General features: G+C 50.4%; 41 non-coding genes across 41 annotated transcripts; all 41 read left to right on the top strand.

Annotated features, from left to right (window-relative positions):
- Nucleotides 1–92: 92 nt before the first annotated feature.
- LOC146769753 (5S ribosomal RNA) lies at nt 93–211 on the top strand. Its single transcript, XR_014975827.1, has one exon. It is a non-coding gene; the product is annotated as a 5S ribosomal RNA (ribosomal RNA).
- Nucleotides 212–326: 115 nt separating this feature from the next.
- LOC146769754 (5S ribosomal RNA) lies at nt 327–445 on the top strand. Its single transcript, XR_014975828.1, has one exon. It is a non-coding gene; the product is annotated as a 5S ribosomal RNA (ribosomal RNA).
- A 115-nt stretch (nt 446–560) lies between these two features.
- LOC146769755 (5S ribosomal RNA) lies at nt 561–679 on the top strand. Its single transcript, XR_014975829.1, has one exon. It is a non-coding gene; the product is annotated as a 5S ribosomal RNA (ribosomal RNA).
- A 115-nt stretch (nt 680–794) lies between these two features.
- On the top strand, nt 795–913 carry LOC146769756 (5S ribosomal RNA). Its single transcript, XR_014975830.1, has one exon. It is a non-coding gene; the product is annotated as a 5S ribosomal RNA (ribosomal RNA).
- Nucleotides 914–1,028: 115 nt separating this feature from the next.
- Nucleotides 1,029–1,147, top strand: LOC146769757 (5S ribosomal RNA). Its single transcript, XR_014975831.1, has one exon. It is a non-coding gene; the product is annotated as a 5S ribosomal RNA (ribosomal RNA).
- Nucleotides 1,148–1,262: 115 nt separating this feature from the next.
- Nucleotides 1,263–1,381, top strand: LOC146769758 (5S ribosomal RNA). Its single transcript, XR_014975832.1, has one exon. It is a non-coding gene; the product is annotated as a 5S ribosomal RNA (ribosomal RNA).
- A 115-nt stretch (nt 1,382–1,496) lies between these two features.
- LOC146769759 (5S ribosomal RNA) lies at nt 1,497–1,615 on the top strand. Its single transcript, XR_014976095.1, has one exon. It is a non-coding gene; the product is annotated as a 5S ribosomal RNA (ribosomal RNA).
- A 115-nt stretch (nt 1,616–1,730) lies between these two features.
- On the top strand, nt 1,731–1,849 carry LOC146769760 (5S ribosomal RNA). Its single transcript, XR_014975833.1, has one exon. It is a non-coding gene; the product is annotated as a 5S ribosomal RNA (ribosomal RNA).
- Nucleotides 1,850–1,964: 115 nt separating this feature from the next.
- Nucleotides 1,965–2,083, top strand: LOC146769761 (5S ribosomal RNA). Its single transcript, XR_014975835.1, has one exon. It is a non-coding gene; the product is annotated as a 5S ribosomal RNA (ribosomal RNA).
- A 115-nt stretch (nt 2,084–2,198) lies between these two features.
- LOC146769762 (5S ribosomal RNA) lies at nt 2,199–2,317 on the top strand. The gene has a single exon (XR_014975836.1). It is a non-coding gene; the product is annotated as a 5S ribosomal RNA (ribosomal RNA).
- Nucleotides 2,318–2,432: 115 nt separating this feature from the next.
- LOC146769763 (5S ribosomal RNA) lies at nt 2,433–2,551 on the top strand. Its single transcript, XR_014975837.1, has one exon. It is a non-coding gene; the product is annotated as a 5S ribosomal RNA (ribosomal RNA).
- Nucleotides 2,552–2,666: 115 nt separating this feature from the next.
- On the top strand, nt 2,667–2,785 carry LOC146769764 (5S ribosomal RNA). The gene has a single exon (XR_014975838.1). It is a non-coding gene; the product is annotated as a 5S ribosomal RNA (ribosomal RNA).
- A 115-nt stretch (nt 2,786–2,900) lies between these two features.
- Nucleotides 2,901–3,019, top strand: LOC146769765 (5S ribosomal RNA). The gene has a single exon (XR_014975839.1). It is a non-coding gene; the product is annotated as a 5S ribosomal RNA (ribosomal RNA).
- Nucleotides 3,020–3,134: 115 nt separating this feature from the next.
- On the top strand, nt 3,135–3,253 carry LOC146769766 (5S ribosomal RNA). Its single transcript, XR_014975841.1, has one exon. It is a non-coding gene; the product is annotated as a 5S ribosomal RNA (ribosomal RNA).
- A 115-nt stretch (nt 3,254–3,368) lies between these two features.
- Nucleotides 3,369–3,487, top strand: LOC146769767 (5S ribosomal RNA). Its single transcript, XR_014975842.1, has one exon. It is a non-coding gene; the product is annotated as a 5S ribosomal RNA (ribosomal RNA).
- A 115-nt stretch (nt 3,488–3,602) lies between these two features.
- Nucleotides 3,603–3,721, top strand: LOC146769768 (5S ribosomal RNA). Its single transcript, XR_014975843.1, has one exon. It is a non-coding gene; the product is annotated as a 5S ribosomal RNA (ribosomal RNA).
- A 115-nt stretch (nt 3,722–3,836) lies between these two features.
- On the top strand, nt 3,837–3,955 carry LOC146769769 (5S ribosomal RNA). The gene has a single exon (XR_014975844.1). It is a non-coding gene; the product is annotated as a 5S ribosomal RNA (ribosomal RNA).
- A 115-nt stretch (nt 3,956–4,070) lies between these two features.
- Nucleotides 4,071–4,189, top strand: LOC146769770 (5S ribosomal RNA). The gene has a single exon (XR_014975845.1). It is a non-coding gene; the product is annotated as a 5S ribosomal RNA (ribosomal RNA).
- Nucleotides 4,190–4,304: 115 nt separating this feature from the next.
- LOC146769771 (5S ribosomal RNA) lies at nt 4,305–4,423 on the top strand. Its single transcript, XR_014975847.1, has one exon. It is a non-coding gene; the product is annotated as a 5S ribosomal RNA (ribosomal RNA).
- A 115-nt stretch (nt 4,424–4,538) lies between these two features.
- LOC146769772 (5S ribosomal RNA) lies at nt 4,539–4,657 on the top strand. The gene has a single exon (XR_014975848.1). It is a non-coding gene; the product is annotated as a 5S ribosomal RNA (ribosomal RNA).
- Nucleotides 4,658–4,772: 115 nt separating this feature from the next.
- Nucleotides 4,773–4,891, top strand: LOC146769773 (5S ribosomal RNA). Its single transcript, XR_014975849.1, has one exon. It is a non-coding gene; the product is annotated as a 5S ribosomal RNA (ribosomal RNA).
- Nucleotides 4,892–5,006: 115 nt separating this feature from the next.
- On the top strand, nt 5,007–5,125 carry LOC146769774 (5S ribosomal RNA). Its single transcript, XR_014975850.1, has one exon. It is a non-coding gene; the product is annotated as a 5S ribosomal RNA (ribosomal RNA).
- Nucleotides 5,126–5,240: 115 nt separating this feature from the next.
- Nucleotides 5,241–5,359, top strand: LOC146769775 (5S ribosomal RNA). The gene has a single exon (XR_014975851.1). It is a non-coding gene; the product is annotated as a 5S ribosomal RNA (ribosomal RNA).
- A 115-nt stretch (nt 5,360–5,474) lies between these two features.
- Nucleotides 5,475–5,593, top strand: LOC146769776 (5S ribosomal RNA). The gene has a single exon (XR_014975852.1). It is a non-coding gene; the product is annotated as a 5S ribosomal RNA (ribosomal RNA).
- A 115-nt stretch (nt 5,594–5,708) lies between these two features.
- LOC146769777 (5S ribosomal RNA) lies at nt 5,709–5,827 on the top strand. The gene has a single exon (XR_014975853.1). It is a non-coding gene; the product is annotated as a 5S ribosomal RNA (ribosomal RNA).
- Nucleotides 5,828–5,942: 115 nt separating this feature from the next.
- LOC146769778 (5S ribosomal RNA) lies at nt 5,943–6,061 on the top strand. The gene has a single exon (XR_014975854.1). It is a non-coding gene; the product is annotated as a 5S ribosomal RNA (ribosomal RNA).
- A 115-nt stretch (nt 6,062–6,176) lies between these two features.
- Nucleotides 6,177–6,295, top strand: LOC146769779 (5S ribosomal RNA). The gene has a single exon (XR_014975855.1). It is a non-coding gene; the product is annotated as a 5S ribosomal RNA (ribosomal RNA).
- A 115-nt stretch (nt 6,296–6,410) lies between these two features.
- LOC146769780 (5S ribosomal RNA) lies at nt 6,411–6,529 on the top strand. The gene has a single exon (XR_014975856.1). It is a non-coding gene; the product is annotated as a 5S ribosomal RNA (ribosomal RNA).
- A 115-nt stretch (nt 6,530–6,644) lies between these two features.
- LOC146769781 (5S ribosomal RNA) lies at nt 6,645–6,763 on the top strand. Its single transcript, XR_014975858.1, has one exon. It is a non-coding gene; the product is annotated as a 5S ribosomal RNA (ribosomal RNA).
- A 115-nt stretch (nt 6,764–6,878) lies between these two features.
- LOC146769782 (5S ribosomal RNA) lies at nt 6,879–6,997 on the top strand. The gene has a single exon (XR_014975859.1). It is a non-coding gene; the product is annotated as a 5S ribosomal RNA (ribosomal RNA).
- A 115-nt stretch (nt 6,998–7,112) lies between these two features.
- LOC146769783 (5S ribosomal RNA) lies at nt 7,113–7,231 on the top strand. Its single transcript, XR_014975860.1, has one exon. It is a non-coding gene; the product is annotated as a 5S ribosomal RNA (ribosomal RNA).
- A 115-nt stretch (nt 7,232–7,346) lies between these two features.
- On the top strand, nt 7,347–7,465 carry LOC146769784 (5S ribosomal RNA). The gene has a single exon (XR_014975861.1). It is a non-coding gene; the product is annotated as a 5S ribosomal RNA (ribosomal RNA).
- Nucleotides 7,466–7,580: 115 nt separating this feature from the next.
- Nucleotides 7,581–7,699, top strand: LOC146769785 (5S ribosomal RNA). Its single transcript, XR_014975862.1, has one exon. It is a non-coding gene; the product is annotated as a 5S ribosomal RNA (ribosomal RNA).
- Nucleotides 7,700–7,814: 115 nt separating this feature from the next.
- Nucleotides 7,815–7,933, top strand: LOC146769786 (5S ribosomal RNA). The gene has a single exon (XR_014975863.1). It is a non-coding gene; the product is annotated as a 5S ribosomal RNA (ribosomal RNA).
- A 115-nt stretch (nt 7,934–8,048) lies between these two features.
- On the top strand, nt 8,049–8,167 carry LOC146769787 (5S ribosomal RNA). Its single transcript, XR_014975864.1, has one exon. It is a non-coding gene; the product is annotated as a 5S ribosomal RNA (ribosomal RNA).
- Nucleotides 8,168–8,282: 115 nt separating this feature from the next.
- Nucleotides 8,283–8,401, top strand: LOC146769788 (5S ribosomal RNA). The gene has a single exon (XR_014975865.1). It is a non-coding gene; the product is annotated as a 5S ribosomal RNA (ribosomal RNA).
- A 115-nt stretch (nt 8,402–8,516) lies between these two features.
- LOC146769789 (5S ribosomal RNA) lies at nt 8,517–8,635 on the top strand. Its single transcript, XR_014975866.1, has one exon. It is a non-coding gene; the product is annotated as a 5S ribosomal RNA (ribosomal RNA).
- A 115-nt stretch (nt 8,636–8,750) lies between these two features.
- LOC146769790 (5S ribosomal RNA) lies at nt 8,751–8,869 on the top strand. Its single transcript, XR_014975867.1, has one exon. It is a non-coding gene; the product is annotated as a 5S ribosomal RNA (ribosomal RNA).
- Nucleotides 8,870–8,984: 115 nt separating this feature from the next.
- On the top strand, nt 8,985–9,103 carry LOC146769791 (5S ribosomal RNA). The gene has a single exon (XR_014975869.1). It is a non-coding gene; the product is annotated as a 5S ribosomal RNA (ribosomal RNA).
- Nucleotides 9,104–9,218: 115 nt separating this feature from the next.
- Nucleotides 9,219–9,337, top strand: LOC146769792 (5S ribosomal RNA). The gene has a single exon (XR_014975870.1). It is a non-coding gene; the product is annotated as a 5S ribosomal RNA (ribosomal RNA).
- A 115-nt stretch (nt 9,338–9,452) lies between these two features.
- On the top strand, nt 9,453–9,571 carry LOC146769793 (5S ribosomal RNA). The gene has a single exon (XR_014975871.1). It is a non-coding gene; the product is annotated as a 5S ribosomal RNA (ribosomal RNA).
- Nucleotides 9,572–9,624: the final 53 nt, after the last annotated feature.

A 9,624-nucleotide genomic window follows, 5' to 3' on the forward strand; every position in this document is an offset into this window, starting at 1 on the left:
TTTAGGTGAATGAGGGTGGTTTGTCTCGTTTCCTAGGCTAGCCCTGAAGACGAATGAGTAAAGCCAAGAGCTCCAAAGTCAGAAGTGCTAGGGCCTACGGCCATACCACCCTGAAAGCACCTGATCTCGTCTGATCTCAGAAGTTAAGCAGGGTCGGGCCTGGTTAGTACCTGGATGGGAGACCGCCTGGGAATACCAGGTGCTGTAGGCTTTTTGGTATTTTTTTTCTTTCGCTTTAGGTGAATGAGGGTGGTTTGTCTCGTTTCCTAGGCTAGCCCTGAAGACGAATGAGTAAAGCCAAGAGCTCCAAAGTCAGAAGTGCTAGGGCCTACGGCCATACCACCCTGAAAGCACCTGATCTCGTCTGATCTCAGAAGTTAAGCAGGGTCGGGCCTGGTTAGTACCTGGATGGGAGACCGCCTGGGAATACCAGGTGCTGTAGGCTTTTTGGTATTTTTTTTCTTTCGCTTTAGGTGAATGAGGGTGGTTTGTCTCGTTTCCTAGGCTAGCCCTGAAGACGAATGAGTAAAGCCAAGAGCTCCAAAGTCAGAAGTGCTAGGGCCTACGGCCATACCACCCTGAAAGCACCTGATCTCGTCTGATCTCAGAAGTTAAGCAGGGTCGGGCCTGGTTAGTACCTGGATGGGAGACCGCCTGGGAATACCAGGTGCTGTAGGCTTTTTGGTATTTTTTTTCTTTCGCTTTAGGTGAATGAGGGTGGTTTGTCTCGTTTCCTAGGCTAGCCCTGAAGACGAATGAGTAAAGCCAAGAGCTCCAAAGTCAGAAGTGCTAGGGCCTACGGCCATACCACCCTGAAAGCACCTGATCTCGTCTGATCTCAGAAGTTAAGCAGGGTCGGGCCTGGTTAGTACCTGGATGGGAGACCGCCTGGGAATACCAGGTGCTGTAGGCTTTTTGGTATTTTTTTTCTTTCGCTTTAGGTGAATGAGGGTGGTTTGTCTCGTTTCCTAGGCTAGCCCTGAAGACGAATGAGTAAAGCCAAGAGCTCCAAAGTCAGAAGTGCTAGGGCCTACGGCCATACCACCCTGAAAGCACCTGATCTCGTCTGATCTCAGAAGTTAAGCAGGGTCGGGCCTGGTTAGTACCTGGATGGGAGACCGCCTGGGAATACCAGGTGCTGTAGGCTTTTTGGTATTTTTTTTCTTTCGCTTTAGGTGAATGAGGGTGGTTTGTCTCGTTTCCTAGGCTAGCCCTGAAGACGAATGAGTAAAGCCAAGAGCTCCAAAGTCAGAAGTGCTAGGGCCTACGGCCATACCACCCTGAAAGCACCTGATCTCGTCTGATCTCAGAAGTTAAGCAGGGTCGGGCCTGGTTAGTACCTGGATGGGAGACCGCCTGGGAATACCAGGTGCTGTAGGCTTTTTGGTATTTTTTTTCTTTCGCTTTAGGTGAATGAGGGTGGTTTGTCTCGTTTCCTAGGCTAGCCCTGAAGACGAATGAGTAAAGCCAAGAGCTCCAAAGTCAGAAGTGCTAGGGCCTACGGCCATACCACCCTGAAAGCACCTGATCTCGTCTGATCTCAGAAGTTAAGCAGGGTCGGGCCTGGTTAGTACCTGGATGGGAGACCGCCTGGGAATACCAGGTGCTATAGGCTTTTTGGTATTTTTTTTCTTTCGCTTTAGGTGAATGAGGGTGGTTTGTCTCGTTTCCTAGGCTAGCCCTGAAGACGAATGAGTAAAGCCAAGAGCTCCAAAGTCAGAAGTGCTAGGGCCTACGGCCATACCACCCTGAAAGCACCTGATCTCGTCTGATCTCAGAAGTTAAGCAGGGTCGGGCCTGGTTAGTACCTGGATGGGAGACCGCCTGGGAATACCAGGTGCTGTAGGCTTTTTGGTATTTTTTTTCTTTCGCTTTAGGTGAATGAGGGTGGTTTGTCTCGTTTCCTAGGCTAGCCCTGAAGACGAATGAGTAAAGCCAAGAGCTCCAAAGTCAGAAGTGCTAGGGCCTACGGCCATACCACCCTGAAAGCACCTGATCTCGTCTGATCTCAGAAGTTAAGCAGGGTCGGGCCTGGTTAGTACCTGGATGGGAGACCGCCTGGGAATACCAGGTGCTGTAGGCTTTTTGGTATTTTTTTTCTTTCGCTTTAGGTGAATGAGGGTGGTTTGTCTCGTTTCCTAGGCTAGCCCTGAAGACGAATGAGTAAAGCCAAGAGCTCCAAAGTCAGAAGTGCTAGGGCCTACGGCCATACCACCCTGAAAGCACCTGATCTCGTCTGATCTCAGAAGTTAAGCAGGGTCGGGCCTGGTTAGTACCTGGATGGGAGACCGCCTGGGAATACCAGGTGCTGTAGGCTTTTTGGTATTTTTTTTCTTTCGCTTTAGGTGAATGAGGGTGGTTTGTCTCGTTTCCTAGGCTAGCCCTGAAGACGAATGAGTAAAGCCAAGAGCTCCAAAGTCAGAAGTGCTAGGGCCTACGGCCATACCACCCTGAAAGCACCTGATCTCGTCTGATCTCAGAAGTTAAGCAGGGTCGGGCCTGGTTAGTACCTGGATGGGAGACCGCCTGGGAATACCAGGTGCTGTAGGCTTTTTGGTATTTTTTTTCTTTCGCTTTAGGTGAATGAGGGTGGTTTGTCTCGTTTCCTAGGCTAGCCCTGAAGACGAATGAGTAAAGCCAAGAGCTCCAAAGTCAGAAGTGCTAGGGCCTACGGCCATACCACCCTGAAAGCACCTGATCTCGTCTGATCTCAGAAGTTAAGCAGGGTCGGGCCTGGTTAGTACCTGGATGGGAGACCGCCTGGGAATACCAGGTGCTGTAGGCTTTTTGGTATTTTTTTTCTTTCGCTTTAGGTGAATGAGGGTGGTTTGTCTCGTTTCCTAGGCTAGCCCTGAAGACGAATGAGTAAAGCCAAGAGCTCCAAAGTCAGAAGTGCTAGGGCCTACGGCCATACCACCCTGAAAGCACCTGATCTCGTCTGATCTCAGAAGTTAAGCAGGGTCGGGCCTGGTTAGTACCTGGATGGGAGACCGCCTGGGAATACCAGGTGCTGTAGGCTTTTTGGTATTTTTTTTCTTTCGCTTTAGGTGAATGAGGGTGGTTTGTCTCGTTTCCTAGGCTAGCCCTGAAGACGAATGAGTAAAGCCAAGAGCTCCAAAGTCAGAAGTGCTAGGGCCTACGGCCATACCACCCTGAAAGCACCTGATCTCGTCTGATCTCAGAAGTTAAGCAGGGTCGGGCCTGGTTAGTACCTGGATGGGAGACCGCCTGGGAATACCAGGTGCTGTAGGCTTTTTGGTATTTTTTTTCTTTCGCTTTAGGTGAATGAGGGTGGTTTGTCTCGTTTCCTAGGCTAGCCCTGAAGACGAATGAGTAAAGCCAAGAGCTCCAAAGTCAGAAGTGCTAGGGCCTACGGCCATACCACCCTGAAAGCACCTGATCTCGTCTGATCTCAGAAGTTAAGCAGGGTCGGGCCTGGTTAGTACCTGGATGGGAGACCGCCTGGGAATACCAGGTGCTGTAGGCTTTTTGGTATTTTTTTTCTTTCGCTTTAGGTGAATGAGGGTGGTTTGTCTCGTTTCCTAGGCTAGCCCTGAAGACGAATGAGTAAAGCCAAGAGCTCCAAAGTCAGAAGTGCTAGGGCCTACGGCCATACCACCCTGAAAGCACCTGATCTCGTCTGATCTCAGAAGTTAAGCAGGGTCGGGCCTGGTTAGTACCTGGATGGGAGACCGCCTGGGAATACCAGGTGCTGTAGGCTTTTTGGTATTTTTTTTCTTTCGCTTTAGGTGAATGAGGGTGGTTTGTCTCGTTTCCTAGGCTAGCCCTGAAGACGAATGAGTAAAGCCAAGAGCTCCAAAGTCAGAAGTGCTAGGGCCTACGGCCATACCACCCTGAAAGCACCTGATCTCGTCTGATCTCAGAAGTTAAGCAGGGTCGGGCCTGGTTAGTACCTGGATGGGAGACCGCCTGGGAATACCAGGTGCTGTAGGCTTTTTGGTATTTTTTTTCTTTCGCTTTAGGTGAATGAGGGTGGTTTGTCTCGTTTCCTAGGCTAGCCCTGAAGACGAATGAGTAAAGCCAAGAGCTCCAAAGTCAGAAGTGCTAGGGCCTACGGCCATACCACCCTGAAAGCACCTGATCTCGTCTGATCTCAGAAGTTAAGCAGGGTCGGGCCTGGTTAGTACCTGGATGGGAGACCGCCTGGGAATACCAGGTGCTGTAGGCTTTTTGGTATTTTTTTTCTTTCGCTTTAGGTGAATGAGGGTGGTTTGTCTCGTTTCCTAGGCTAGCCCTGAAGACGAATGAGTAAAGCCAAGAGCTCCAAAGTCAGAAGTGCTAGGGCCTACGGCCATACCACCCTGAAAGCACCTGATCTCGTCTGATCTCAGAAGTTAAGCAGGGTCGGGCCTGGTTAGTACCTGGATGGGAGACCGCCTGGGAATACCAGGTGCTGTAGGCTTTTTGGTATTTTTTTTCTTTCGCTTTAGGTGAATGAGGGTGGTTTGTCTCGTTTCCTAGGCTAGCCCTGAAGACGAATGAGTAAAGCCAAGAGCTCCAAAGTCAGAAGTGCTAGGGCCTACGGCCATACCACCCTGAAAGCACCTGATCTCGTCTGATCTCAGAAGTTAAGCAGGGTCGGGCCTGGTTAGTACCTGGATGGGAGACCGCCTGGGAATACCAGGTGCTGTAGGCTTTTTGGTATTTTTTTTCTTTCGCTTTAGGTGAATGAGGGTGGTTTGTCTCGTTTCCTAGGCTAGCCCTGAAGACGAATGAGTAAAGCCAAGAGCTCCAAAGTCAGAAGTGCTAGGGCCTACGGCCATACCACCCTGAAAGCACCTGATCTCGTCTGATCTCAGAAGTTAAGCAGGGTCGGGCCTGGTTAGTACCTGGATGGGAGACCGCCTGGGAATACCAGGTGCTGTAGGCTTTTTGGTATTTTTTTTCTTTCGCTTTAGGTGAATGAGGGTGGTTTGTCTCGTTTCCTAGGCTAGCCCTGAAGACGAATGAGTAAAGCCAAGAGCTCCAAAGTCAGAAGTGCTAGGGCCTACGGCCATACCACCCTGAAAGCACCTGATCTCGTCTGATCTCAGAAGTTAAGCAGGGTCGGGCCTGGTTAGTACCTGGATGGGAGACCGCCTGGGAATACCAGGTGCTGTAGGCTTTTTGGTATTTTTTTTCTTTCGCTTTAGGTGAATGAGGGTGGTTTGTCTCGTTTCCTAGGCTAGCCCTGAAGACGAATGAGTAAAGCCAAGAGCTCCAAAGTCAGAAGTGCTAGGGCCTACGGCCATACCACCCTGAAAGCACCTGATCTCGTCTGATCTCAGAAGTTAAGCAGGGTCGGGCCTGGTTAGTACCTGGATGGGAGACCGCCTGGGAATACCAGGTGCTGTAGGCTTTTTGGTATTTTTTTTCTTTCGCTTTAGGTGAATGAGGGTGGTTTGTCTCGTTTCCTAGGCTAGCCCTGAAGACGAATGAGTAAAGCCAAGAGCTCCAAAGTCAGAAGTGCTAGGGCCTACGGCCATACCACCCTGAAAGCACCTGATCTCGTCTGATCTCAGAAGTTAAGCAGGGTCGGGCCTGGTTAGTACCTGGATGGGAGACCGCCTGGGAATACCAGGTGCTGTAGGCTTTTTGGTATTTTTTTTCTTTCGCTTTAGGTGAATGAGGGTGGTTTGTCTCGTTTCCTAGGCTAGCCCTGAAGACGAATGAGTAAAGCCAAGAGCTCCAAAGTCAGAAGTGCTAGGGCCTACGGCCATACCACCCTGAAAGCACCTGATCTCGTCTGATCTCAGAAGTTAAGCAGGGTCGGGCCTGGTTAGTACCTGGATGGGAGACCGCCTGGGAATACCAGGTGCTGTAGGCTTTTTGGTATTTTTTTTCTTTCGCTTTAGGTGAATGAGGGTGGTTTGTCTCGTTTCCTAGGCTAGCCCTGAAGACGAATGAGTAAAGCCAAGAGCTCCAAAGTCAGAAGTGCTAGGGCCTACGGCCATACCACCCTGAAAGCACCTGATCTCGTCTGATCTCAGAAGTTAAGCAGGGTCGGGCCTGGTTAGTACCTGGATGGGAGACCGCCTGGGAATACCAGGTGCTGTAGGCTTTTTGGTATTTTTTTTCTTTCGCTTTAGGTGAATGAGGGTGGTTTGTCTCGTTTCCTAGGCTAGCCCTGAAGACGAATGAGTAAAGCCAAGAGCTCCAAAGTCAGAAGTGCTAGGGCCTACGGCCATACCACCCTGAAAGCACCTGATCTCGTCTGATCTCAGAAGTTAAGCAGGGTCGGGCCTGGTTAGTACCTGGATGGGAGACCGCCTGGGAATACCAGGTGCTGTAGGCTTTTTGGTATTTTTTTTCTTTCGCTTTAGGTGAATGAGGGTGGTTTGTCTCGTTTCCTAGGCTAGCCCTGAAGACGAATGAGTAAAGCCAAGAGCTCCAAAGTCAGAAGTGCTAGGGCCTACGGCCATACCACCCTGAAAGCACCTGATCTCGTCTGATCTCAGAAGTTAAGCAGGGTCGGGCCTGGTTAGTACCTGGATGGGAGACCGCCTGGGAATACCAGGTGCTGTAGGCTTTTTGGTATTTTTTTTCTTTCGCTTTAGGTGAATGAGGGTGGTTTGTCTCGTTTCCTAGGCTAGCCCTGAAGACGAATGAGTAAAGCCAAGAGCTCCAAAGTCAGAAGTGCTAGGGCCTACGGCCATACCACCCTGAAAGCACCTGATCTCGTCTGATCTCAGAAGTTAAGCAGGGTCGGGCCTGGTTAGTACCTGGATGGGAGACCGCCTGGGAATACCAGGTGCTGTAGGCTTTTTGGTATTTTTTTTCTTTCGCTTTAGGTGAATGAGGGTGGTTTGTCTCGTTTCCTAGGCTAGCCCTGAAGACGAATGAGTAAAGCCAAGAGCTCCAAAGTCAGAAGTGCTAGGGCCTACGGCCATACCACCCTGAAAGCACCTGATCTCGTCTGATCTCAGAAGTTAAGCAGGGTCGGGCCTGGTTAGTACCTGGATGGGAGACCGCCTGGGAATACCAGGTGCTGTAGGCTTTTTGGTATTTTTTTTCTTTCGCTTTAGGTGAATGAGGGTGGTTTGTCTCGTTTCCTAGGCTAGCCCTGAAGACGAATGAGTAAAGCCAAGAGCTCCAAAGTCAGAAGTGCTAGGGCCTACGGCCATACCACCCTGAAAGCACCTGATCTCGTCTGATCTCAGAAGTTAAGCAGGGTCGGGCCTGGTTAGTACCTGGATGGGAGACCGCCTGGGAATACCAGGTGCTGTAGGCTTTTTGGTATTTTTTTTCTTTCGCTTTAGGTGAATGAGGGTGGTTTGTCTCGTTTCCTAGGCTAGCCCTGAAGACGAATGAGTAAAGCCAAGAGCTCCAAAGTCAGAAGTGCTAGGGCCTACGGCCATACCACCCTGAAAGCACCTGATCTCGTCTGATCTCAGAAGTTAAGCAGGGTCGGGCCTGGTTAGTACCTGGATGGGAGACCGCCTGGGAATACCAGGTGCTGTAGGCTTTTTGGTATTTTTTTTCTTTCGCTTTAGGTGAATGAGGGTGGTTTGTCTCGTTTCCTAGGCTAGCCCTGAAGACGAATGAGTAAAGCCAAGAGCTCCAAAGTCAGAAGTGCTAGGGCCTACGGCCATACCACCCTGAAAGCACCTGATCTCGTCTGATCTCAGAAGTTAAGCAGGGTCGGGCCTGGTTAGTACCTGGATGGGAGACCGCCTGGGAATACCAGGTGCTGTAGGCTTTTTGGTATTTTTTTTCTTTCGCTTTAGGTGAATGAGGGTGGTTTGTCTCGTTTCCTAGGCTAGCCCTGAAGACGAATGAGTAAAGCCAAGAGCTCCAAAGTCAGAAGTGCTAGGGCCTACGGCCATACCACCCTGAAAGCACCTGATCTCGTCTGATCTCAGAAGTTAAGCAGGGTCGGGCCTGGTTAGTACCTGGATGGGAGACCGCCTGGGAATACCAGGTGCTGTAGGCTTTTTGGTATTTTTTTTCTTTCGCTTTAGGTGAATGAGGGTGGTTTGTCTCGTTTCCTAGGCTAGCCCTGAAGACGAATGAGTAAAGCCAAGAGCTCCAAAGTCAGAAGTGCTAGGGCCTACGGCCATACCACCCTGAAAGCACCTGATCTCGTCTGATCTCAGAAGTTAAGCAGGGTCGGGCCTGGTTAGTACCTGGATGGGAGACCGCCTGGGAATACCAGGTGCTGTAGGCTTTTTGGTATTTTTTTTCTTTCGCTTTAGGTGAATGAGGGTGGTTTGTCTCGTTTCCTAGGCTAGCCCTGAAGACGAATGAGTAAAGCCAAGAGCTCCAAAGTCAGAAGTGCTAGGGCCTACGGCCATACCACCCTGAAAGCACCTGATCTCGTCTGATCTCAGAAGTTAAGCAGGGTCGGGCCTGGTTAGTACCTGGATGGGAGACCGCCTGGGAATACCAGGTGCTGTAGGCTTTTTGGTATTTTTTTTCTTTCGCTTTAGGTGAATGAGGGTGGTTTGTCTCGTTTCCTAGGCTAGCCCTGAAGACGAATGAGTAAAGCCAAGAGCTCCAAAGTCAGAAGTGCTAGGGCCTACGGCCATACCACCCTGAAAGCACCTGATCTCGTCTGATCTCAGAAGTTAAGCAGGGTCGGGCCTGGTTAGTACCTGGATGGGAGACCGCCTGGGAATACCAGGTGCTGTAGGCTTTTTGGTATTTTTTTTCTTTCGCTTTAGGTGAATGAGGGTGGTTTGTCTCGTTTCCTAGGCTAGCCCTGAAGACGAATGAGTAAAGCCAAGAGCTCCAAAGTCAGAAGTGCTAGGGCCTACGGCCATACCACCCTGAAAGCACCTGATCTCGTCTGATCTCAGAAGTTAAGCAGGGTCGGGCCTGGTTAGTACCTGGATGGGAGACCGCCTGGGAATACCAGGTGCTGTAGGCTTTTTGGTATTTTTTTTCTTTCGCTTTAGGTGAATGAGGGTGGTTTGTCTCGTTTCCTAGGCTAGCCCTGAAGACGAATGAGTAAAGCCAAGAGCTCCAAAGTCAGAAGTGCTAGGGCCTACGGCCATACCACCCTGAAAGCACCTGATCTCGTCTGATCTCAGAAGTTAAGCAGGGTCGGGCCTGGTTAGTACCTGGATGGGAGACCGCCTGGGAATACCAGGTGCTGTAGGCTTTTTGGTATTTTTTTTCTTTCGCTTTAGGTGAATGAGGGTGGTTTGTCTCGTTTCCTAGGCTAGCCCTGAAGACGAATGAGTAAAGCCAAGAGCTCCAAAGTCAGAAGTGCTAGGGCCTACGGCCATACCACCCTGAAAGCACCTGATCTCGTCTGATCTCAGAAGTTAAGCAGGGTCGGGCCTGGTTAGTACCTGGATGGGAGACCGCCTGGGAATACCAGGTGCTGTAGGCTTTTTGGTATTTTTTTTCTTTCGCTTTAGGTGAATGAGGGTGGTTTGTCTCGTTTCCTAGGCTAGCCCTGAAGACGAATGAGTAAAGCCAAGAGCTCCAAAGTCAGAAGTGCTAGGGCCTACGGCCATACCACCCTGAAAGCACCTGATCTCGTCTGATCTCAGAAGTTAAGCAGGGTCGGGCCTGGTTAGTACCTGGATGGGAGACCGCCTGGGAATACCAGGTGCTGTAGGCTTTTTGGTATTTTTTTTCTTTCGCTTTAGGTGAATGAGGGTGGTTTGTCTCGTT

This window comes from Triturus cristatus, unplaced genomic scaffold, assembly GCF_964204655.1.
Source record: "Triturus cristatus unplaced genomic scaffold, aTriCri1.1 SCAFFOLD_749, whole genome shotgun sequence".
Taxonomy (NCBI): Eukaryota; Metazoa; Chordata; class Amphibia; order Caudata; family Salamandridae; genus Triturus; species Triturus cristatus.